The following is a 26,427-nucleotide window of genomic DNA, read 5'->3' as shown; positions in this document are numbered from 1 at the left end:
TTTTTTAAATTGAACAAAGTTGAAATTGAAGAAGAAGTAGAGCAAATACCATGAGATGAGATCCAAATGTGCAGATCGACACGTGTTTGCTTGAGATTTATGTTTTGTGTACGTGTCCAAATGAGTTTAATCTGAAAGGTAAACTTTATGGCAAAGATTTAAAAGCGGGGCAGAAAAACAGTTTGAGCCTCAGATGTCTGTTTATTTAACTTTTTCCACAGAGCATAAATGATAAGCAGCCCAATTTACTCTTTCCTCTCCCCTTTGACAAAACCACCACCTGCATATTTATAGGATTTCATTCTATCAGCTTTTCAAATCCATGCTTTAGAAGAAATGCCGTTCAACCTCTATTCAGCTGAAAATCACTTTCTGGGCTTGGTTCAGAAATCTACACAAGGATGAAAGGCAAAAAAAAAAAAAGGGTCTGGGGCTAAAAAGTTCAGGGCGGCGCTTCAGGGGGTGAGGATAATATTTGAATCGAAACATGATGAGGATCATATAAAAAGGGTGTCTTTGCACATTACAGCCAATCAGACGTTTCAACGGATTCCCTCAGGAGATTAGATGAAAAATCCACCTCCGCTTTTGATTCGACAATAATCTTGATGGCAGCCTGACTGGACCTTTGTTACTTTATACAATGCCATCAGGGTTTTTTAATCATACACGTCTGGGACTGTGTTTGAAAGCTCCAGTCAAGAGGTGCAATCGTCAGAATCACAACGGCGGCTTTGTTGGAGACTTCAGTGGTGTTTTTTTTTTTTTTCCCACCTAATGTAAAAGATAGAGGTGAAGAGGCACGATATTCTCTGCTAGGAACGTAATTAAATTTACAACGGGTGTTTGTTTTTTTTTCAACTTACTTGAATTATACTCCTTTTTACAAGTTGTCACCCAGCAGGGAATATTTCTACAGAGAGGAGCACAGAAATATGGGCTAAGCAGACATTAGTGGAAAATGATTTGCTCCCTCTCAAAATGTCTTTCTTTTGTAAATTTGACATCCTTCTCGTTCGCACTGGCTTTAATTTTGTGGGACATTGCATGGGGTTTTTAGGCTATCCGAAAGGTACTTACACACTGCTCTTGATCACCATAATCCAATTTGAGGATTATGGGTAACATTTTTGAGCAAGTATGAACTTTGATGTGATTTCAGCAGCTTTTTTTATCATTCAAGCCTAATACCTTCATACCAAACATTAAATCACTGCTTTTTTTTTTGCTTTGTAGGCCAGGATTTCTTATTCTATCCCAAGCGTTCATCATTTAATGCACCTGTGTGTCGATGTTTTTGCCAGTCATCCACAAATACACCCTCTTATAACCGGTAAGTTAACAGTGACAATGAGGTTGGTTCTCCAGCGTGTCAAAGATAACATCTCCACCCATCTGGACCCTGGACCCTCACCAGTATGCATTCAGAACCAACAGATCCACAGAGGATGTCATATCCACTGCCCTCCACTTGGTCTTCACACACCATTGAGCGCAGGAACGGCCACAACCAAATCTGTTTGTTGACTTCAGCTCAGGCTTCAGTATAATTTCACCCATGAAGCTGATATAAAAAGTTAACACTCTGGGTTTCAGTACCACACTCTGCAACCGGATATTGGACTTCCTCACAAGCAGACCCCAGACAGTTCAGATTGGCAATCACACCTCCTCTACTTCAGTGCCCAACACTGGAGTCCCCCAGGGCCCTGTGCTCGGCCCCCGCTTTTTCACACTGCACACCCATGACAGCACTCCCAGGAATCAGAGGAACGCTATTATGAAGTATGAGGACAGCACCACAACCACCAGCTCTATTACAAACTACAATGAGAGCTCATATCAGGAAGAAATCAACTATCTTGCGGAGCACGGAGAACAATCTACTGCTCAACGTCAGCAAAGACACACACTCCTGTCTACATCAGTGAGGTTTGAGGTGGATCCGGAGGGAATCAATATCACAGTGAACCTTTCATGGTAACCGCACATCACCTTGGTAAAAAACAAAAACAAAGCACAGATAATGTTTTATTTAAGAAAATGTCTCATTCTTGTGAACTTTTACAGAGAAGCATTAGGAGCCATCCTAGCTGGAAATATCACATCTGCCCCTGACAGGAGGGAATCCACTGCCATACCCACAGACTCAATTCCCCAGGCTCTGCTGAAGACTCATGAATTCATCCTCAACACTCCACAATTCAAGTTCTCTTGTAGCGTAACTACAACTTTCATTTTGTTGTACAACCACGTGTTGTCAAATGAACCTTGAACCTTAACTGTAAAGTCACACAAGTCGTGAAAGACAGGATGTTATCTTTCAGGCTCCAACATTTGGCCTGTCATGTCCCTTTATCAGTCTGTTCCAATATATTATGATATGATCTAATCTCAAAAGAAGAAAAGATCTTATATCGCCTTCCCATTCCTCCAGAAGGATCTTAATTTTCTTTGATCAAGATGCTGAGGCAAAATTAGATTCACACGCAGCAACAGTACAGTGATGGTGACTGAAATAGAAGAGAATAATTCCTCCCATTTGCAGACAATTTTACTTTATAATTATGAACAAAGCCTCGAGGCTGCACACATCCACTGTATAAATTTAACAGTGAATTAAAAACCTGATATTTGTGTATTTGAATATTTTTATATTTGAATATCTGTATTTTAGAAAACACTTGCTATATAACTTTTTTGTTTCACAGGCTGCTAATCATCTTCTAAATCCCTCTGCAAACCATCTTGCAATCCTCTGGGAGGTTCTAACCCGCTCTCTGCTCTAGATTAATACCCTGGCGTTTCTTTTGGAATTGATTATTTAACTCTTTTTTTTTCCCCCCCCAGCATTATGTTTTATCTCGGCGCGGCAGAATGGCTCCGCGCTGTCATACAGGGCTTTGCCGAGCGAATTGAAATCCTCCGGCGCAGGTGTGGAGAGCGGCGCGGTGAAGAGGCTCCTTCACTTCTGCACTCGGCTGATAACTTTAACGTTTGACCACGTATTGTCCTCAGCCAGCCGGTCTTATGAAAGCATGCAGCGGCGCTTTTCCCTCCAAACACATTCCCGTATTTTTGTTTTGTTCTCGCACGACTTTTTTAAAAAAAAAAAGGAGAGCCAACTCTTGAAAAAGCCAATAGATGGTGCGCGGGTTCAGTTGCTGCGGCAGCTACATTAACGAGCGTTTCTTATCAGCAATCTGCTTATTTGGTCGCCACGTTGGCGGAAGCTTCTGACAAACTGAACCGCTTGTGCTAAGTGGGAAGCGGCGGGGAGAGGCGTTTTTTTTTTTTTATTTAACTCCACTGTCATCGGGTTTTCAAATGATTATTTCAAAAGAGTCAGCAGTTTGTATTCCTCAGATTCAGGTTATAACAAATGGAGAGTTTCAGGCGCTCAGATGTGCTTTTTAATGAATTAGTCAAGCCTGGAAATGAAAACTTCTGCTGTCAGCTGGATGGCAGTCGGACGGACCTGTTTTCTCTCTCCGCTGCTACGAGAAGAAAAAGATGAATTGCTTGCATGCTGATTTTGTAACTAGGTTATTGGTCACTCCCTCCCCCCCTTCCACTCTTTCTATTTCCTCCTCTTTTTTTCTTCCCTGATTTCCCTGGATGTCATGTTCATGGAGCGCTTTCACATTTTCAGAGAGAAACTCTTAAACAAATTACGGTTAACACGTTTCCTCGCAGAAACATGACAGTGAGGTAACCTTGCTCGTGCTCTTCCTGGCTACACTCACAAGCAACGAACCATTTTTCCAATGCGACCGAGCGACCCACCGCGCCCCCTTCCCCCATCGCCAATTCCCCCCGTTTTCACACTGCAGCCATTTTCCGGAGCGATTTCAAAGGATAATGGCGCTCACAAATCATCCGGCGGGCAGTGGAGCCCGTGAAATTGATGTGCCTTCATTTCAAAACAATGGAGGTGCCTTATGAGGAGGCCTCATGATGTCATAACTTCAGTAGCTGACAGGGCCCGGGCAGGTGTGTTTTGGCCCCGGGATGGGCACAGGGCCAATGAAAATTCAGGACAGCTTAATCAATCCGCGGTATCGAATGAGGTGGCGGGACCGTGGTGTAAGCAGCCACCAGACACGCTCCATCATGCCCTCCGCGCTGAGCGAAACCGACAGCTTTTACTTAGGAAAAGCAAGGCCTCCTTATCTCCCTACAGTTGAGTAATGCCTCACTGTCTATCTGTCGGCATCGCTCCGCAATTTCCAGTCCAAACAATAAGAGCGATAAACAACTCGGGGACCATAAAGTCTGAAATTGGCTGGAAAAAAAAAAAACATGAGACCGAAGCGGAATATATCAGCAACCCTTCCTCTCTCACACAGAGGAGCGTGGTGCCAGTAGGAGTTGAGTTTTGTTGGAGGGATCGAGTGATAAATTATTCACGCGTCCGAGCGAAAAAGGACGCCATGAATCTCGGGAGGGTTTTTGAACTGTAAGCGAGCGGGGGGTTGGAGCTGTCGTGCCTGATTTCAACGTATTAATTAAATCTAAAACAAACGGATGATATTTTTTCGCGGGTGGGGGAACGTCCACAGTGTCCGCGAGACGCTTTGCTCCGTTTAATTAATTCCTCCCGTGCTCGTTGACATTTCCTCACAGAGGGGTTGCACGGGTGAGGCGGCGGCTCCTGTACGAAAAGATTAAAAAGCCACTTACACGCCAAAAAGAATTACGGATGACGGAGGTGTGCGGCTTAATTGGAAATTGATTGACTTGGCCGTGTTACACCTGGTCTCATAACGTTTCACATCCCTCATGTGTCGAGGAGCTTGGTACATTTTTCAATAACGAGCAGCAGCAGAAGAAGAAGAAGCGTTTCATACTGGTGCCTCTCTGTGGAGGAAGTTGTGTGGATGAAGCCATGTTGCCTCCAACACATCCAAGCCAGCACTTCAAAGAGTGAGCAGGGTGGGGATGATCTTTGCATGACGGATGCAGCTTTCCACCAGCTGCGAGTGCCGGGGAGCGAGCCGCACCTCCGTATCTGACTTTCCATGAGCCGTCGCCCCTGCAAGGGCTACGAAAACACACACACATAAAAAAAAACCCACACTGGTGTCGAGGAAGCGGAGAAAGATCAGCTCCCTCCTTTTTAACCCAAGATGGACGCCTGGTGTCATTTTCTGAAGGCGAGCGCGACGATTTCCGACATCTGACGGGCGAGCCCACACACTCTGACCCGACGCTGCCATCGGTTTCCAAAAATCTGCCCGTCAGCGCCGCTTGCTAATCGCTTTTGTGGAACACGCCCCAGATGTTTAACCTAATTTCCATCAGCTGTTTCTGCAGTTTTTTTGTCTCTGGACCAAAAGACGCCGTGAATTACATTCATAGCCAACTCCTCTGCCAAGAGATAATCACTTTTAGAACACTAGAACCTTTTTAAGGCCGTTGTTTCTCTGGCAGACGAGTTTCAAAAGGTTTTTAAACTCCAATACCCCCAAAAACCCATTAACAGAGCTGAGAAGCAGCACACAGCACGCAACTTTATCAGCTTTGGCAGAGAGTAAAGGGTTGAAAGAGGCAGAAAGCTCCAGGCAGAGAGCCCTGTAGCTGAATATAGAAGCAACTGGAGAAGATAGAGTTTTATTAATGGCTGCTGGACGCAGCCTCTGAAATACTCTTACTGTACAGTCAGTCAAAAAAAAAAAAAAAAACATGGAGCCATCTGGGAGAACTTCCTCCTGCTCATTCTGACACTTTTGCTCACTTTCACATTCAACACCACCATGTTTTGGGCCCCATGCACGAGGATGAGGTGGAATTTATGGCCGATTTGTAAGAAACAAGCAGAAATTGACCGTTTGACGATCTGCATGGAGGCATCCCTCACAAATTGCTTTTGTGAAGGCGCTCCTGGATAGTTTTTTGGGGCTCGTGGTAAATTCTTCCCTGCTTCTCATGCAGAGGCTCCTGGAAACCCTGAGCTGTGGACGGACTCCCAGAAATTTTCATTGTGGACCCAGTGGAAACCAATTGATCCAGTTAAAAAGGCTGAATACAATTTCCATAATTTTATGATCTATTAGAGGCTCATTTTTCCATTACATTTCCATGTTTTGCTTGTCTTTACCCGCTGAACCTTTCCTTCACAGAGAGTGCACGGACAGTATGTTCACGTTTCCTACAACCAGTGAGAAGACACAACTGAATCTATATTTAAGTTATTTTTGGGGCAATGGACAGTTTGAAATTGAACTTAAAAGGAAGCCAGGAATTCACTGAAGGACAAACGACATGCAAGTGAAGTAAGAGACGTGATGCAGAGAGTCAAAGTCACGCCATGGGACCTTATTCTGGAGGGGAAAAATAATTTGTTGATCCCGTCTGATGACGAACTGCGTTTTTCTCAGGTTAGAAAATTACGTTTTGATTTTGACAAACGTATGTGTGAATCACGGCACAATTCAAACGTATGACTGTGAACCACAAGATTACACAGCCGACAGTCGTGTAAGTGATGTCTTCACCAAAACACTGTTAACTTACACTTGTATTTCAGCAGCTTTTCTGTGCCCAGCTGTGGCCATGTTGGTGATGTAGATGTAGATGATATTTTACTTTGTTTTTGACAAACTGCAACTTTCTTTACATGGGAAATTATCTTTGTAACTTGGAATTCATGGCTCAATACAAATGTGGTCAAACTTTATTTGTCTCTCCCCACTGACAGTTTTTGTACAACATACTCACTGCAAAAGCTTTAGGTATAGGTTTTTGACTGTGTTCACCCCAAAAATGACAACCGAATCATTATCTGCTCACTGCTCTCGTACCATGGAAGGTCATGTGAAGTTTCATAGTCGACGAAACATTTCTGGAGCTTGACAGCAAAAGAGCGTTGCAGCGTTCTCCTAAACAACTGAAGTAGACGAGGACAGAAACAATTGAAGGAATCATAAAATGGCTCCGAACAGCTCGTCTGGTTGTAATTCGAGTCTCTGGAAGCCCTGTGATCCCAGATTGATTTGGAAGGCTGTGATGTACACTCGTACAAACTGCTTGAGCTCCACAGCTACAGCTAAAGATTTCAGCTTTATAAAGGGAACTGATGTGTCGGAAATGATTCCCCGCGTTACTAAAAACAGACGGAGCAACTGGTGTGCGTGTTGCCTCCGACTCATCTCGCCTTGAAGCTCCAGAAATGTTTTGTCAACTATGACACTTGACCTGACTTTCTGTCTGGGTGTGGGGTCGAGTAGATGATGATGATTCAATTAAAACATTTTTTTTTCTGTCCTGCCGCGAGGCCAAATGTGAGTTAGTTATTCAAGTGCTCACTGCAAGTTAGCGTCATTGTTGTTGCTGCGTGAAGTCAGTTTGATTAATCCTCCACACAAACGGATACATTTTGGTTTGTTTTTATTTTGGTCGTGTTCGTGGAGTAAACCATTTTTCACCCACTACCCCGGCGCCTGATAATCAGACGTCCACCTGTGGGGAGTTATGAGCATCTCGAGGTGCACGTCGGAAGCGGCAGGGAAAGTTTCGAAAAAAAGCTTCTACTGAGAGTATATTGAATTGTTTGAGAGTTGAACTTTAGAGTTTGTCTCGGGAGAAACATTTGAAAACAGAGCTAATGCACTTTGTGGTATTTAAACAGATTACACATGAAGCCACGGCAGCAGGCAGAAGACCATCCTCGTGACGGAGGGGAAGCCATGCGTGGCTCCAGACAGCTGCAGACTGACAGGAGACACGTGGGGACGGTGGACGGAGGGAAATCCCCTCGTCTGGCTGTATGTACGTCAGCCGGGGTCGGTTTCACGGCGGTGCTGGGATGTAAATGCAGCTAAGCACAGTGGCAGACAGACGGATCCACACACCTCTCAGCGAGCAGAGCACATCTCTGGCTGTCAGATCGGACCGGAGGAGGTTACGGGAGGTCAGCGTGGCAGAGCGGGAGCAGCCAGACAGCTTGTCAATGCTGTTGACAACCAGATGGATGAATCAATACGTTTGGGAGCTGCGGTTCTACTTTTTATTAACCCGCGCTACCACTGCACTTGGACATGCCCCAAAGTGTTGGTACTGGTTTTTCATTTACCGCAAGCACATGTGAACGGCTCAGCTTAACAGTCCCCGATGGGCCGAACTGAAATTTTTCTATTTTCCCTCATACGCCTGATCTGTACGCAAAGCATCTCGGCTTGCCAGTTTCTCAGTCAGAGCCGCGGATCTATATGTGCTGTTTATCGGGCTCGGCTGGCTCAAGCTGGCACATTCATTTGTCACCGCTGTGTGTCTTGGAGCAGAATCTGATCCCAGAGTCAACATTAACATGGCTTTTTCTAGGGCAGCAGCTTCATTACCCAGCATGGTGAACCAGACCATTACCACTCTGGCAAGAGAGAGAGGGAGAGATGGAGGGAGATTGTGAGCGAACATGGAGGGGGAGATGGGAAGATGAGAGCATGGCGAGGATATAGGATAAGCAGAATGATGAAGTGGGGGAGAGGAGAACGAGTGTGAATGAAGGATGCTAGGAAGGGAGGGAAGGAAGTGACCAAATAAATCACCGGCCAACAGATAATTGGACGAGCTGCACTCGAGGGAGCGGTTTGCGGCAACCATGAAAAGTGACACCGTGATTTGCAATTAACTTCCAAGAGGAGGAATGGGGATTTAGTCCCCTTTGGATTCATTCCAGGAATGTGATACCTGACAAATTTTCGCCATAATGAATCTGTTGGGCTGCAGGAATCATTACCGTCATTTAACTTGCATGATGGCGCGCTCCTCTGTGGGGAGCGCACGCCTCGATCTGAGGAGAAGGAGGGAAAAAAACATCAAAACCTAGACGTTTCTTTTCCAAATGCCTCATAGAGAAAGTTAAGCGATCTCAAGGACGAGATGATTCAGTCGACACGGCGATAATTAAGGCGCAATCACACTCTCGCGGAGGTGTAATTTAAAGATAGGATCACGACCGAAAAACAAGGTTAGTCCTCGCCTTTATCTACAAAAAATAAAATGCGTTCCCTAATAAGGCGAGTCGCTCTGAAGGCACGGGACTTTTCTTGTTCTCACTTGGATTGAGACACAAAGGAGGACTCGTGAGTGGTTTCAAGTGTTAAAGTACTGCGCTGGAACAAAATGTCAAGGTCAGATTGTGTTGTGAGAGTGTTTTTCTCTCTCTCTCTCTCTCTCTCTCTCTCTCTCTCTCTCTCTCTCTCTCTCTCTCCCTCCTGTCTTTGGGCTAATTTTGGCACTTCTGTTTTAGTAATTCAGAAGCCGACAAATGGTGAAACGACAGGAAATCTGAGGGAGGGAGGGAGAGGGAGTGCTGGAGGTGAACGTATGGAGGCCCGGAGAGAAACAATTCTGATGATGCATTTTGATCTATGTTCCATTTTATTTCCCTCGTCTGACAGAATAGGTGGGAGAAAAGGGTTTCGGGAGGATAATTAAAGGTGTTACCAAGGTGTAGTTGATCCCATCCCATCACCCTCCTTCCATTACAGTCACATCACAACACATTTGCTGTTCGAATCTTCTGTTGTCTCCATTTTTTGAGACTTGTGCTGCTACTTTTTCTCCTCTGCGCTGCTGTGTTATCTGTGAATTTCATCCAAGGGGGATCAATACAGGAACATCTTATCTTATCTGCTCCCTCAGGTGGTGGCCAGTTGCTAATGCTAGTTAGCAAAACATGTCTAACACTAGCTGATGTTAACGTTGCTAACATTAGCCAGCTACTGTCAGGGCGGCGCCACTTTTTCTCCCACAAACTGGCAACTACCAATGAAAACACTGATGTCATCTTAAGCCAGCTGTGTTCTGATTGGCTCGAGAACAGGAACCAATTGTCCCAATTCGTAAACAGAGGTAAACAAAACAATCAATTTGGACCTGACAACTTTTTTAAAATCATAAATTCACAATCATCATGACGTTCTGCACCTTTCTACGAGCTCTGTTGATGTTATTTAAAAAAAAAAAAAAACACAATGGTTTGTCAACATGAAATGTGTCATGGTGACCTCCAAGGACTAGCAGGTGGAGTCTTTTCTTTTGTCAGGATCATTTGTTCTTAGAGTTTGTTTTGGTAACGAATTTGACTGACTGGGACTAAAAAGCAATCATCTTCCTCGTTAGCTTCAGACCTTCAGCCAAAACTTTCACAGATGGGAAAACAACAAAACAACAAAAGAAAATGTACTGGCAAAGCTCTTTTTTAAGAACTTAAAAAAACCTGTGAATTGATCACAACAGCGCAACATTTCTGGCACTTTTGCTTTGCTTTTACAGAAATTTCTGCCTTTGCCTGACCAGAACTTGCCCCAAATTAGAAATTACCTGGATCTAACTGAACATGGGCTCCACCTTAATCGGCCTGATTAGCCGCCTGTGTCAGATACTCTTTGTATTATTCTGCCAGCGGCCTGTTGTCACCGTCTGTGTTTTGAAGCAAACCGGTTGACCTTTCGAGCAAATCTTCCTCTACTGAAGCGCTAATTACAGTAAGAGTCTCATTAGGGTCCGAGCGATTGCCAATTAATGGGCCCTCAAACGCAAAATAAGATACTCGGCACTGATCGCTGGAGGCTGCGTCAGCTCACGACCTAAAAAACAAATAAAGTGAAGTTGATATTACTTTGAGGAGTGAAAGGTTGTCTCACAGAGGAATTAGTCCGAAAAATAAATAAAAAAACAAATAAATAAAAAAACAGGGGGAAGCATCTTCAAAGTACGTCTGATCACAGAGATCACAGCTTGAAGAGTCATCGAGAAACTGGGAACCAAAGAAAAGTCCCAGAAGGTGTGAGCTGGTGCCGCCGAGACTCAACGACTTGTCATTTAAAGGGCAGTTCCACCAATGTGACCCATTAAAGTGTGTGTACAGGTCATAGGGGAGTGTTACTGGATCTGTGAAGGAAGCAGTATGAAGCCGTTCGTGCTGCAGAGGAAGCTGCTTGTAATCTCCAGTGATGTCACTCTGTGGCTAAACTGCATTGTGGGTAATGTAGGCGCCAGGTTTTGAAAAGGAAGACGAATGCGGGTGAAGACGGAGGCGATATCTCTGGCTCTGCTGCGTGGATCATTTTGTTTAAATGAGTCCAACATTGCTGCAAAATTCAGAGTGCTTTTCAAATCCTGGCGCCTACATTACCCACAACGCACCATCACTAGAGGCAGTATATCTGATTACATGCTGCTCTCTTTGGAGCCTTTAAACAACTTGTTTCACAACTCAAATATCACTGACGTAATACATTTTCACCTGATGTGAAATGGATTGTTCTCTCCTCAGCCGAGTTTTTTTTTTTTTTTTTTTTTTAACTCGTACAAGTACACTTTGCCAAACTCCAGAAGCACCGAAGGCATAAGATTGATGATCTCCCCCTGATAAGAATTCAAGGATTCTAAAACCTGCGACTAACCACAGTGGAGAGTGATGAAGTGCCAAACACACTCGAAAACATCTGACACTTAACGTTTAAGCACAAAGCGAATCATTCGCAGTCTGATTCCCGTAAAAAGCCGAGGGTCTATTGATACTCCTGTCCCGTCTTCCACGCTAACAGCTTCCAATTATCAGGGGGGACTGGGATTGAGACTTCTCTGATTTAGCTATGTTGGCCAGTATTGATTGGACTGGAAAACTGTGTAAAATTGGAGAGAAGTGTGATGACCTTGTCTCTGGCGCTGCTCGCCTGATTGACAGACAAAGTAGAGACAGCTGTGGCGGCGTACCTGCATAACAATGCTCTCCGCCTGAGCTGAACGTCGGCACGTCCGCGGCTGCTGCAAAGTGATGCTTGTCTGCACAATTTGATCAGATCCCTCAAATCACACCCGAGCCACAGATTCACTCAGATATCTGACTTAACGGCTCTTTAGTGGACATGACACAGCTAGCAGTACTGATGTCACTACACTTACCAATCAAACAACTGCGTCGTCACTCGAGTTGTATAAGTTTTTAATTCAAAATCAAATGTGTCTTTTCATGCACACTTGTGGAAAAACAATCGTCTCGTCTCCGCTGGTATCCAGGCAATTTAACACGGCAACGACGTCTAGTGCGCCCGTCAAGAGGCTCTTCAGCCCGGGCCGTCTGCGAGGAGCAAAATACACTTCGAAAGGCTCTTCATGAGGTATAACCACTGCTTTGGTGATAAATAAGTCAAATAAGGTGACTATAAAGTCATGGAATGTCAAGCGAGCAACTCGAGTTAAGCTCATATTTGAGGCAGTTAGAGTTCATCCTAAACCCCAAAAACCTGATATTGGTACCAAGTGGTTTTAGGAAGGCCGACCTCTTTTTTTACATTGTTTTATATAAATCAAAGGGCTGACATGAGCATAAATAAGGTTCAATAATGTATTCCTAACTGGCAATTACACAACAACGCGTCTCAGGAAGAAGCGCAAACACAAAGTAAGTAGTAACTGACCACCCCAACACTCTGACCCACCTTCAGCCCATTATATCACTTAACTAGCAACCTACAACCAATCAGTGAACAGAGTCAAGTGGGGTTGGCTGGTGGCTACACCTCAACCTTTCTGTGTTGAATTATTCACTAAAACAATTAAACACATTCTTAAAATCTTCTTCTATGCTCATTTGTAACTGCTGATCTTACTATAGTGATGTAAAGGTGAACCCAAAGGTGTGTCAGTCATTTTGGGTATTGGTCACAGGTTGATCTTTAAAGGGCATCTTTGGTATTTTTCTACGTTGATACTTGTGTTTCTGTGTGTGTCCGTCCAGTATTGAGCCAGAGTGCATCGGCCTGCAACCGCAAGACAGGCTCTGTAAGGTCTTTTCCATAATGTTGTCACATATTGAGAATAATGATCTTAGCCTGTCAGCTGCAAGAACATTGAGCGGACGCACATTAGCGTACATTGATTGCGGTGGTGTGCAGTTGCCCCGCAGGCTCACACTGCAGCGCTCTCGCTCGGCGCTGGACCAGTTTGAATAATTGCTGTCCCCAGGAGACCTTTAGACAAAAAAGGAAAAAAAAACATGACAAAGTGGGGTCACGTGGAACAACTGACCTTTTTAACAAACTAAAATATGATATTTGACAAGTACAAAGTGGGAGAACAATTAGTTTGGCCACACGGGGTAAGAAGTTTGGAAAACTTCTTGTTTCGCTGCGCCTTGGAGCCCTTTCATGTGATCGGACATGTCTTCTCTCTGCCCTGACTGCTTTGTTTGTAAGAGGGCTGTCAAAAAGGGCCATCAGAGAGTGTGAACATAGGGCCGGCCAGCGCCTCACACAGTGAATCTATCCCACAGTCTGTTTGTGCTCCACTGACACCGCGTAGTCTCTGGACTCTGTCGGCAGTCCTGTTCCTGTCAAGTCAAATAACAGCGTTTCAGACGGGCTCCTGGCTCCGACAAGGCTCACGCCGGCGCAGCTGTGCTGTTCTGGGAAATGCACATTTCTCCACCATGTATCGGCCGCAGAATGCAAAAAGACGAAGCCCGAGAAGTTCCTCAGCCCACATGAACGCGCAGACTCGGATAACCTAGAATTGCTCACTTTGTTCCTTGCTGGCATTTCTTTCAAATGTCAAAGCATTCACCTGGAACAAGTTACACAGACCTTCAGGGGTCTTCTTTGGAGAATGTCAAGCCGAACTGTGAGTCTGTGCAAAGCTTTGGGGAAAGTGCAACGTCCACTGGCTTCTCATTGTGACCGGAGGGGAGGAAGCGAGACATCCAGGTCTCAGACGACTCGGTCACACTGCACTTATGAAGTGTACATGTAATCTCAGGCTTACGCGTTGTCTCTTAAATACCCCGGTCATGTTTATGCTATCCGGGAAGAATCCCATGACCCCGTTTCCTGTGCATCTTGGGATATTACTGTGGGTCCACATACTCCAGTGATTTCCGTGAACTGTCGCCCAAGGCGGCACAAAAAAAACAGGACAGTTGTCTGTTCTGAGATTAGAGGAAAACAAAAAGACGTCCACCAAATGCCATCAAACGAGACGGTGGTATTTACTACTGTTATCTGTGTTTCATCTCACGTTTACTTTTGAAAAGACAGTGTAGACAGAGTCAATAAATTGCACTGGCTGACCACATAAAAGGAAACTACAGTTTACAATGCATAAAAAAAAAGAAGAAAAAGAAAAAAACAGGACAGAGGATGAACCCTGTTACACCCGAGGCAATAAACGGCTCCTCACTTGCAAAAGCGCAGGAATAAACTGAGAGCTGACACGCAGGCCAATAACAATAACAGACAATGATTGTCACCGGACTTAATAATATCAGCTCAGGATGGGAAGCACAGCAGCCACTCTTCCATCCCCCTCGCTGCCGCTGTAGTGTCTCTCGTCTCGGCGTGGAGAGGAGAATGTTTACCTTTTGATTTGATCCACGCTACGCAGGGTCAGGACCCGCGTTTATCTGTTGAGAGTGTACACAGCGCCGGGCTCCGCGTCAAGCCGTCTGTCTCCGCGGCTGCTCTAATTCTTTTTCCTCTCGCTCGGATTGTGAAGATGATCATTGCTCTGACACATTTTTTCTGCATAAAAATAATTTCTGAGACTGATAAAGACCCCTGAAGCTGCTCCGGCTAATGTTTTCTTAAATCAGTGATTGCCGAAACTCTGTTGGGGGGGGAGTCAGAGTTCTTGGAGGGTTTTAAATAGCTTTCATTTTATACAGAGGCACAAATGGACTGAACATCCTCCTGTTGCCCCCATGGAGAGATAGCTTTCATTGTGAAATGAACTGAGGGTGAGTCTGGTGGTTGCGGGTGAATGGACTGATTGTCACAGGGGAGCGAATTCTTTTTTTTTTTTTTTTCCAAATTCTCAGGAAAGCCCAGGGACACATTTTTGTGAGCGGAGAATAACGATTAAGATTGTAATTACAGAAAGCAATAAAGCACAGATTTATCTTGTTTATGAGTATCCGTAACCTGATGGATGAATGTGATTCACAACACACAATTGTAGTTTTTCTTTGCAAAGCGTGAATCGATAATAATCATGCACGGGCCCTGGGCCAAATCCGAACTTTAGAAAATCTCTCATCTGCCACTAAAAGTGATATTACAAAGGATATTTTTGCAGCAACAATTACGCAAGTCAGACGTTAACGCTGAATAATGTGATCCAATTTCCAGCTGTGATACCTCTGGGGAGAGCAATAGCTCTGGCTCAAAGAAAGTAGCTGCTTGTGGAAGCTAACTGTCTCGTTCAAATTTGGCAATCACACTAACAGCTCTGTGAAGCCACACGTAGCCTGTACATAGGTCCTTTGAGTTAAATGCTAACATTAGAGGGCAACATGCTCTCAATTATAAAGCTAACGAACTGGAATGAAGCATCCATGATGGCCACCATGTACACCATCTTGCTAATTAGCACTAAACACATGTTCACCAGATTTGGTTACAGACTTCATATGCTAAAACTTTCTAATTAGTGACAAACAATTTATTGTGTTTGCATGCTAAAACGTGGGAATTAGCACTACACACATGTTAACCACCTCTGTTTGCAGTGTTAGCAAGCTAAACCTTGCCGCAAACACACGTTAACAATGTATACCATCTTTGTTTATAGCATTATCATGCTAAAACATGCTAATTAGCATATAGTAAGACATGAACGTCGGCACCAAACTTTGTGGCTATCTAGATGCTGAAATGTTTCCCTTGAAAGTGTGAACGCTAACATCGCTGTGCCGGTGGTAAACAAGGCAAGGGATCGCAAAGGTCATTAGGATTTATCATCTGAGCACCATGAATGTTCACAGCCATGTTGGGATATGCCATTAAAGTGGTGGATGGGCCGGCAAACTGTGTCCAGGCTGAACAACGGAAAGACAAAGACAAACAGGCAGTGATTCATTATTGATGTCAAGTGCAGAACATGGTGCCTCCATTTGGCCATTATTCCTGTTTATCAGCTCCAGGCAGGTCTGTAATTAGGACAGCGATACCTTCAGGAGTACAGTTAGACTTTTATTGCCTATTCAAATGAAAGTCAGCTGCCAGCAGCTCATTGACTCCCACTGAAAAGTGGACGGATTAACGCTTTTTTACTTCTAATGCATCACACGTACTGACATGTAATCTGCGGTAAATCTACAAAACTCTCAGCGGGATATAGATCATGTGCATCCATTCCGGAGTCTGGACATTTTTTGGTCTAATGTTACCCTCGGTCTTGTTTGTCTGCAGGGGATAAAAATGGCTTAAAATCATTCCGACAGCAGCTTTTGCTGTTTGGAACAGGCAAAACCTCCTGTCAAAAACAAACGGAAATAAAGCAGCCTTCGACTTCGTACTCCCCCCCCCGAAATACCAAGTACTCTTCCTGTTGGCTAATTGCTTGTTAGTGCTTCTGGCCCAGGAGAAGAAAAAGTCATACAGGGCTACTTCAAAAAACACCCACACAAGCAGCATCTGCTGCAGCACAGTGAGATATTAAGGCGCCCTGTCATGTTGGCGCCGAATACAAGAACTTGCGACACCAGCCCGGGCTGTTTCCCCCTGCTGCTCGAGCTGCGGCACAACAATTACAGAAGAAAAGTAATCAGAGGGAAAAAATGCATTCCTATTTTTTTTCTCTTCACCAAACTCTCTTTGAAATTATTTGCCTTCCTGTGTGTGTGAGAATGTGTTCGCTCCAGAGGAGAAGCTCAATTCTACCTCTTTTTTTTTTTTTTTTGGTCCCATGTCTTACAATCTCCCATCACGGAGGAATTAGGCCTGCTGGCAAACGCAGTAACCCCTCCCTGCCAAGGTCCGATGAGAGCAGACGAGCACACTGAATGTTTCATGCGGCCAACGACACTGGCAGAGCCAGAGCTTGAAGTAGCTGGCTGGAATTATCTGGTACTGAAGCTCGGAGTAATTAAGAGCAGGGAATGGCCGCCCGACATTACTGCTGGATGAGCAGCAAGACTGTGGAGCACCTGGGGCTTTTGGAAGCAGAGTCAAAGGGATCTCTGGAGAGGTTGATGTTTTTTTTTTTTTGTAAAGCAGTACATCTGCTGCTGCCACTGTTCCGATTTTCACAATGACAGAAATGTATAGTTCTTCTAGATGTAGACAAACAACACAAGGTTGAATTCATTTACAGCCAGGAGAGGAGGAGACTTTTTACAGCGTTTTTGAAAAGCCTGGGTTAAATGTCGTTGTCTGCGCTATTCAGAGGTGCTTTTAAATGTGTAAACGCATCTTAATTTTCCTTTTCTGATTGCAGTCATGCAAGGCCGAGGTGATGCATGAAGCCCACCTGGAGAGATATTTTCTGATTTTATTCAGATCTCCAGAGTACATTATGCAACCAGTTTGCCAATTCGTCAGTGTCCGTTTAAGCAAACGCTGATTTTCTTCTTTCTTCTATAAGTAAATAAGATTGTTCGAAGCTAGAAATGTGGCAGGGTCCGCCACATATAAACAAAGTAAAACAGTGTGAAATCGTGCTGTCCTTTAATGTCAGTTTGTGAGAAGAGAATTTGTCAAACAACGTCAAAAATCACATCAACAAAGATCTTTCTTTTCTGATTAAAATTTCTCGACAAACTGAACCCGTCCGAGCTCGACTCGGGACGACTGCTGTTGAGCAACAGCCGTGACTGTATGACACAAGCCTGGAAGTTTAAATTTAGCCTACAGCTCTTTCACTCAGCCACACTCTCCCTTCGCAACAAACACACCTTTTGGTGTCTCCGTGTCATCGCTACTGTGCAGAGGTGCAACTGTAGCAAGTAAGTCACTATCACTAGGCTCATTCATATTTTAAGGTGCAGACAGACGATATCAAAAAAAGCCAGCAGTCAGAAGCGAATTGCAGAGAGTCGTTGTCGTCTAGTCGCTTCGGTTTGAAACTGGCAGGTTTTCAGAGCACAAACAGGCACGTCGGAAGCAGCTTCAGGCTCCCACTCGTCTCGTTCCAGGGGGAAGAAAGTGGCTGTTTATTTCCACGCAGGACACAATTAGCTGTCATCTGTTAACAGCGGTCAAAAGTTTCAACAATTTGCTGACAATGTTGACACGTGTGTAGTCTTTAAAAAAAAACTCTCCCTGTCCTTCTGCAGAACTCCAAACAGTTTGTGTGAAGATGTTTAAAGGAGTTTATGACCCGCTGAGGTGTTTGGATTAGAATGTCCTCAGAAAAAGGTGAAGAACAAACGTCTGAACTTGGACAGACGCTTCTCTAACGTTTTTTTATCCTTCAGTTTATGTGAATGTAAACACCTGCTTGCGAGACATTCAGGTACTTGAATGTTGCTCTAAAACAACTTTTATCAGCAGGCGGCCTTTTCTTTTGTGATATCAGTTGGCTGTTTAAAATATGTACGACGTCTCCAAGTCTGAAAAGTGAAGCCAGTGGCTCTCTCTAGTGGCACCACCACTGGTTGCGTAAAGAAGTCAGATTGTATGTAAGCTTATGAGAAAATAACACTCCATCGCACTTGATTTATTACCTCAGTAAGAAGTTTTTCAAATGAGTTTATGATCTCAGTTTATAGTTTCAGGTCTTCTTCAATACAGCATGATGTTCATTTAGTAAATGAAGTTCCCATTAAGAGTAAAAAAGGCGATAAAGCAGAGTCTTTGCCTTTTGGTTTGTGGTCAGATCCAATCAGGAAGTCCTTCCCCGCCCTCACTCCCTTGTCTACATGTGGGGCTCTTCTTATTTCTCTTTTTTGTGCCTCATCATCTCCCAGAAATCAATCCCAGCTCACCCTACTGAGGAGGTTGCACAGGTGTGTTCTTTTGCGGAGGTTCTTCCGGCAGCCGTGAACCGAAAAAGGTGTAACATAAGCCAGAATATATAAACCGCCGTGGGAATTTCAGCCTGTAACAGTTTGTATAGCACCTCGTAAGGCGCTGCTCGAACCGCTTTGCTTGATGACATTTCGCCTCGATGTTATTTATGTCACATCATGCCACGTTGTTAACTGGATTCAAAGTTGTCATGAACACTGTTATCGTGTGACAGAGACGATAAAGCACAGCGGTAGACTGTAGCAAAACCACGGACAGACGATGCAGCTGTTCCACATGTCACATGTAATTGATGTCGTTTTAAAAAAAAATATGGCTCCGAAGCGCAGATGTCTCATTTTGTTGAACGCATGCTGCCTCGCCTGCTCTGCTCGCATCTCACATGGGAGGGACGGAGACACGAGGAGAGGAGGCGAGGACAGAAGCTGAGAATGTACAAACTGGGAAATGAGAAGAGAGGACGGTCACTTCTGGCTCCAAACAACAGCAACAATAAAGATGGTGATGGCTGTGAGGCAGTGAATGACATCTCGGTCGGTAAACTTTCGAAACCAACTGCAGGCAACCAGCACAGCACCATCAGCAGGACAGACAAAGTTAGCAACTAGTTCACGCACAAATGGAGCCGCTATTCCTATGTTTACAACTGTGTCTGTTTGTTTGTTGGTTTGTGACCATTATCACACAACAATGACTGAATACATTTCGATGAAACTTGGATAGAGGATGGGTCTCAGTCCAGAATAGACCCCGCTATCTTTCGGTGAAGATCTGAATAGTGGATCAGATCAAGAAATGTGTTTCTCACTTTTTTCAACATTGCGATGTTTAAGTGGCTGGTATCTGTGAGTGAGTACAATTTTTAAAATCTGATTCTAATGATGTTTTATTTTACATTTATTTAGGCTAGATTGAATTAAAGGGGACTGTTGGTTCTTGACGGAGGTATGCGAGTGCTCAGAACCGCCAGATGCACAGCTAACTGAGCTAACTAGCTAAACTAAGCTACTGATGTGCTCCAGTTTGTTTTGAGTACAAATTGGACAATTCTTACATATTGCATTTTTAAAAAAGTTATGGGGACATCTCTTCACTGTAAATGACAGATGCGCAAGCAAGCAAGTTTATCCTCATATCTACAGGTTATTTCTGCTGCCCCCTAGTGGCCAAACAATCAGTTAATGCAGCTTTAAAATAATCAGTCGCCCTAAATGGTGAGTCCAATTAACTTTATTTAAAGACCCTCATTAAAAATCATGCAATTGTGTCACTGCTTTTGATAGAATCGAAATAAAACATGTTCTCCTGACACTGCATGAGTTTTTTGATTCACATCCTGACGGTGAATCGCAGCTCAACACCGCCGTAATGTCTGCAGACGAACCCCGCTTTCATATCTCACACATGTCGAACGTGTGCTGTGTAGATCGGCAGCCAGGCTGTCACGTGTGTTCTGAGTCACATCTAAAAACTCATGCGACGGGAAAAAAAAACTCAACTGACTTCACAGAAGAGACTTTTTAAACAATTACAGAGTCACTGAATCCATTTAGATGTTGATGAAATGTGCTGACACAATGCTGTAAGTAGTGCTTAGTCCATTGATTCTTAGTCTTTTGTTACAAATGCAATTAGACTGGTTTGTTTCGTCGAACTCTCTCCGTCTGCTGGATAATGACCTTAAGGAGGAATCTCCCTCCTCCCATCCTTTACCAATCAATGCCCATCGTGCTCGTGGTTTAGTGGCACTTCATATTGTAAAGCTCTGCAATCACTCAACATCTGATAAGAAGCTCCGTTAAAGGCTACACGCGTCCATCCGTCCCGCTGGCTGGAGATACAGCGGCGGCATGAGGAAATCTGCATGTAGACGGTTTGAAACAAGGAAAGCTTAGGAAAGCGTATTTATAGAGATTCGAACACATCCTCGTGCTGTCAGTCTTTTCACTGACACAACCTCAAACATACACACACTTTGTGTTCACTGTTACGTAAAACTCTCTTTACACAAGCTCTCCTCATCTCTGCAACAGAGTTTCCACATATTAGCAGAGACAATCTCTCTGTTTCTGCTCAATTAAAGCATTCCTATAACGCTGGGTGGACGTCCTCCTCCGCACGGAGCAGAGATAGCAATTTTAATTGCGTAAAAAATAAAATAAATAAGTGTGTAATGGCAGAAAAAGAAAGCGATTAGAGCAGGAGCTCAGTGCAAATAGAGGAGCCTACTGCGGTTTGGAAGCGTGATAATTAGACATTCCTTTCTGTGCGCGCCAGCTACACAGATCCGCTAATGTGCACGGTGCAGCCTCTCTACAACCGAGAAGCTTATGTCCACGGAATGAGGCACCCCACGGGCTAAATTTAACTTTTCACAAAAACAAACCTCGCCTCTAACGCTGTTTCCGCCGCTGCCAAAAACACAGATTTAGGAATATATGTGCAATGTGCATTCATGGTCGGTAGGAGCATTGGCATGAGCCTCCTCCCTCATTCACGCCTCCGTCCTCCGTGTGAGGGAGACCGAGGAAGATTTTGCTGTGTGTGTGTGTGTGTGTGTGTGTGTGTGTGTGTGTGTGTGTGTGTGTGTGAGCTCCCACAGAGCACGCCGCTCTCCATTTTAATATGAAAGAAGACGGCAATACAATCAATCGAGAGTTGTACCTGTTTGCGTCTTGTGTTCACCACAGGGGGCGCCAAGCATCACTTTTTAGACACGACTACCAAAATCTCTAGTTTGAATTCCTCTGACTTATTTTAAAGGGGCACAAACTCGGAATGAATGAGGCAATGGCACAAATTCAGAAATATTCATGAAGAAAAAGAGGAAAAGTAGGTCCCAAGAACACTGGTGGCAGGGTCCGCCAAATATAAACAAAGTTAAACAGTGTTAAATTGTGCTGTCAGTTTGTTTATTCAGTTTATTCAGTCATGAAAACAAAGAGAGCTTGTTTATTTAGTTTGTTTAGACATAAGAAAAACAGTCAGTGAAGATGATTAAAATCCTCCCAAAAAACTACAAACTGCACCTTTAATGACTGTGCTCCCTACATACAGTATGTCGCTTTCCTCTAATCTGCATTAACCAACATGCCAATAGGTGATATTCCTCCAGAACAGCTGACGCCAAGCAAGATCCTCCAGTCAATGCACGTCATCATTTGCTATCACAGTCAAGCACGTTGACACCTCCAGTAAAGAATTATGCACAGTCTATAATATCTGCATCGCTAATGTAATATCAATACTTCTAGGCAGGGACATTTAGGGGAAGGAAACCATGCGGCTGACCTCGGTAAACCTCAGAGGGCCGGCAGTAATTGCAAAAAAAAGCCATCGAATGACTGTTCAGTCACGGTGCATCCAGACCTCATCCATCAACATCAGGCCGTCAAACGGGACGATGAGCGGAAACTAGAAGTCGGGGGAAGTTCTGCAAACTTCTGGCATGGAGTGACGCAACACGTTGGTGAGATCGAAGAACGCTGAATTATGAAAGCCTTTCTCAAGATCGAGGTGGTAAAACGTGCCCTCAGTACTTTCAATAACACAGCTGATGACATTAAAAAGCGTATAATGATACTGAGAAAGTGTGAGTGGCTGCAGAGGCCATTAGTCGAGTAGCTACATCGCAATTATAAAAGGAAATTGACCCTTTTTTTTTTAAAACCACATTCTCTGTAATAAAAAATATGATTATGATGTCATTATGTGATAAAGATATGAGCATTCAGAGACGAACTTGTCAAATGCTAATTCTGTAATTGGCTCTTTGAGGCGTTTATCCATATCAAAAGGATTTGCTCTCGCTTTAAGTGATCGTATGGAGTTATTTATGAAGCCTTAAAGGGTAAGTTAGTCCAAAAATAAAAAATCTAGTTATTATCTTCTTGCGATTATCAGATGAGGTGCACGCTAGCGCCTTTAGCTTAGCATCTACAGGGATGACTTTGGGTTGAGAAAGGGTGTAAATAACGTATTTTCAAATCAATTTTGGTGCTTCTGGAGACTTGGATTACGCCCTTTTGAGCCATTTTATGTTTGTGAGTCCATCTACTGGACTCGTCAAGGTGAATTTGGCAGCGCTGTGAAGCTCCGAAATTCATGTAGACGACGAAACTTCACTCAACCCTCCATCCACATAACTGAATTTTCCTGTTTGTGCGAACTGCTCCTTTAAGGTTCCTCTAGGAGAACATAACAGGTTGTCAAAGCTCTTCATCTACAGGTGAATAAATGACTCTCTGGGATGCTTTTGTTTGTGTTGTAGCAGATGAGTTAAAATCGCGTATCTACAGAAATCTACATCAAGAAAAAGAGCCAATTTAGGACTGTGATCCATTCTCATACCGACTGTTTAAACATCCTCCTTAAAAAAAAGCCTCATACGTTTTCTAAGTGATGGAAAGTTTCTCTTGGATTCCAGTCAGAAGCAAAAAATGCAAATCCTCGGCTCCTCTTTCTCCTCTCCTTGTATTTTTGTGTGTGTGTGTGTGTGTGTGTGTGTGTGTGTGTGTGTGTGTGTGTGTTCTTTTGGCAAGACACCAACAAAAACATTGAATTCCTAATTGGAGATCTGCATGAATGTGCAGGAACAAAACACCCACCAGCGACCCACCTGGAAAAGGAAGGCGACACCAGTCCCCCTTTTGTGTTCGGCTGACATGTCTTCAAACAAAACCAATTAACCAACCAGCAGACTTCATCAAGGTCGAGCCAGCGACACTCAGTCACACACCGCACAGCCAAGAAGCCACATGAATATCAAAACCCACAGCACAGGCTGCTGCCACCAGGTGACCTGCAGGGATATTTAGGGAAACCTGTCCACTTTATAAAACTGTGCAATTTGGCAAATAATAAGACAAAACAAGATGTATTCTGTCTCGTCACACAGCCACAAGGAGGCTCATACCGACCACATTTAGTCAGATTCCACTCTGTCTGTCATGTGAATGTGAGAGTGAAGCCAAATGATCCGAAACTTAAAAAAAAAAAAAACCTTATTCCATCAATCATAAGCAGACCTCGACCCCACTAGCGCCGCTTCATCCATCCAACAGCTTCTGTCTTCCCCCTTTTTTTTTCATTCACACTCGACCTGCTGTCACTGTAATCATCACTACAAGCCTCACATCCAGCCGAGAAAATCGTTGAAAGGAACTGGAGGAAGCCAGCTTGATAAATCACAGCTTTCTTTACCTCTCTGAACCGAGAAATCCTCCGAGTCCTCCGCTGGATCTTTTATTACGGCCAAACAAGCTCACCGCGCGTCATTCGCAGCCTGTGTTTCAGGGAGATCCACTTTTGCGCGTCAAACGAGCTCAACTGTGAGACCCGGAGTCACACGATCCGACACCAACCCGCCGTCTCACAGGTCTGCTCCGTTTTGGTGCGTTGCGCTTTTACGCACGTAGGCTGTGGCTGCGACGCCTCTTTTTAGATCTCAGTGCATGTATGACAACACCGCTGCTTGGTTTTTTAATCAACCTAAAAACACTGGATGCTTAAGAGTGTGTGTGTTTCTTTTCCTCCAGATGTGGCGATCAAAGTCAAGAAACGAACACGAGAATGGCTGGATGGAGGAGACACGGAGAGCCTTGTGGCTAAATGAGGCTCACAGCGATCTGCATCTGCGCCATGCGTGGAGGAGAAGTCATGAGATGATATATCAAAGGAGGAGAACTGGGGATGAAGCGAGGCACGAATGAAACGCTTTCATCCAAAAGCGCATTAGAGTTCCCGTGAGCGCACATTACTATTACTGTGAAACCCGTTTTGGCATCTTTTTGGCAGAAAAAAAAAACAAAACAAAAAACAATCAGGACATGTTTCGCAAGACAGAATCGTTTGAAGACACAAAACAGTTGAGAAAATCCCGAGAAATGGGGGTAACGGTGCTTATTGCGCCGGATATTGGATGAGACAGCGCGCAGTCTGTCTCTGAGTGCGGGCTGGTTGGATGTACGTGGTTGAAAAAAAGAGAGCGAGAGCAAAAAGGAAAAAAAAAAAAAGAAGATTAAACGATAAGACAGAATGATATGATGCTGAGACAGTTTCGTCAATTGGTGCAGGAAAGACAAATAAACTTCTGTTTTGTGTGTTTTTGTGCGTCCGAGATGCGCCAGATGGCACAGACAGCTGTGGATCATGCGTAAAAATAAAATAAAAAATAAATAAATTAAAAAAAACACATTTCGTTGTCCTTGTGCTCATCGTGCGAAAAAAAAAAAGAAAAGAAAAAAGCTTCCCCCAGCAGCACTGTGGATGTTCACAGCCCTGATCTGCACACGGGCGGATCTCATGGTGTTAAAATGTTACACAGCAGCTGCACAGACCTGATAAAGTTACACACTCTCTCCGACGAGAACAACTTGTCTGAGACTGTGAGGAAAAAAACACCCAGGACATCTTTGGAACGACCGAGTTCCACGTCTCAGCCGTTTTACGCGCTGAAGGACGGCGAGCACAGGTGTCGACGCGGATACAGAGACGGAGCAGTTATACCTATTAGGTCCCTATAGTTCAGTTCCCAACACCCAGTCCCTCCTGGTCGGAGTGTCCTTGAGCATGACGGTTTCGTGAAAACCTCGCTCAGGAGGAAGGAGCGCCCCAGAATCAGGTAAACCTGCTTGAGAAATATCGACTCCTTTTGGGTTTTTCTTTCTTTCTTTCTTTTTCTTTTTTTTTTTTTCTCAGAAGGGAACAACACAGGCCGAGATGAAGATAATTCAGGCTCACCTGCTCTCGCGCTGTCAGGCTGGTGGCGTCTCTTGGTCCGCTTCATCGCGCCGTGGCTGCATGTCTGAGGACATGCTTCTGGAGAGACAAGCAGGCTTTGGAGACGAGGAGCGCCTCGGCTGCTGCTGCACTGGAGAAAGTGGGGAGGTGGTGGAGGGGGAGGAAGGGAGGGAGAAGCGTGTGTGTGTGACAGAGAGAGGGGGAGAGAGAGAGGGGCGAGAGCTATAAGAAGTAGGCTGGCATTTCTTTGACGATAACAACAGTCGTTATTTGCCTTTTAGATTCGTGGGGGGGAGAACTGAGCTGAGCGTTTACCACCACCAACTGCAGCAACACGTTACTTAGGGGAAAGAAAAAAAAGAAGAAAAAAAAACGCCCAAAGCTTCAAATTTCATTTTTCGACCAAACACACAAATTAAAGCTCATGCCAGCAGCAGGATCAGACGTATGTGCCACTGGTTGGAACAGGAAACCAGCTCAGTTAGCCTGCTGGGGCGCTGACACTTTACCACGTTTATTAAATGTATTTGTATTTATTTTTCTGTGCAATATTTTCCCCCTCTGGATTCAAGAAAAACTGGCTTCATTGAGAGAGAGAGAGAGAGAGAGAGAGAGAGAGAGAGAGAGAGAGAGAGAGAGAGAGAGACGCAGAGATTTGCGCAGCTTTTTACGCACAGTTTCCACTTTCAGCACCGCGGAGAGCGCAAAATTTGGAGATTTTGGGGGGGGTCGAGCGCGCTCCCGTTGTTTGCAGATTTCTCTCTCAGTAAAGATCGGATGTGTGTCGAGTATCTTCAGCCTCACACCAAACTAAAGCCTTTTTTTTATTTAAAAAAAAAAAAAAAGAAGAAGAAGAAACATAATAGTCTCCAGTCACACGCAGGAGGAGGAGGAGGAGGGGGGAGATCCGCCTCTGGGAGGGAGACAAATCAGC

General features: G+C 44.4%; 1 protein-coding gene across 1 annotated transcript in view; it reads right to left on the bottom strand.

Moving 5' to 3' along the window:
- Positions 1-25,632, bottom strand: part of chrm2a (cholinergic receptor, muscarinic 2a) — a 78,008-nt gene extending 52,376 nt beyond the window's left edge. The window contains exon 1 of the mRNA XM_037122413.1: positions 25,494-25,632. The gene's annotated coding sequence lies outside the window, so the exon portion shown is untranslated. The remainder of the gene's footprint in view (positions 1-25,493) is intronic.
- Positions 25,633-26,427: the final 795 nt, after the last annotated feature.

The sequence above is a fragment of the Acanthopagrus latus genome, chromosome 14 (genome assembly GCF_904848185.1).
Source record: "Acanthopagrus latus isolate v.2019 chromosome 14, fAcaLat1.1, whole genome shotgun sequence".
In the NCBI taxonomy this organism is placed as follows: Eukaryota; Metazoa; Chordata; class Actinopteri; order Spariformes; family Sparidae; genus Acanthopagrus; species Acanthopagrus latus.
Note: the sequence above shows the minus strand (reverse complement) of the source record. Positions and strands in the feature narration are given on the sequence as shown.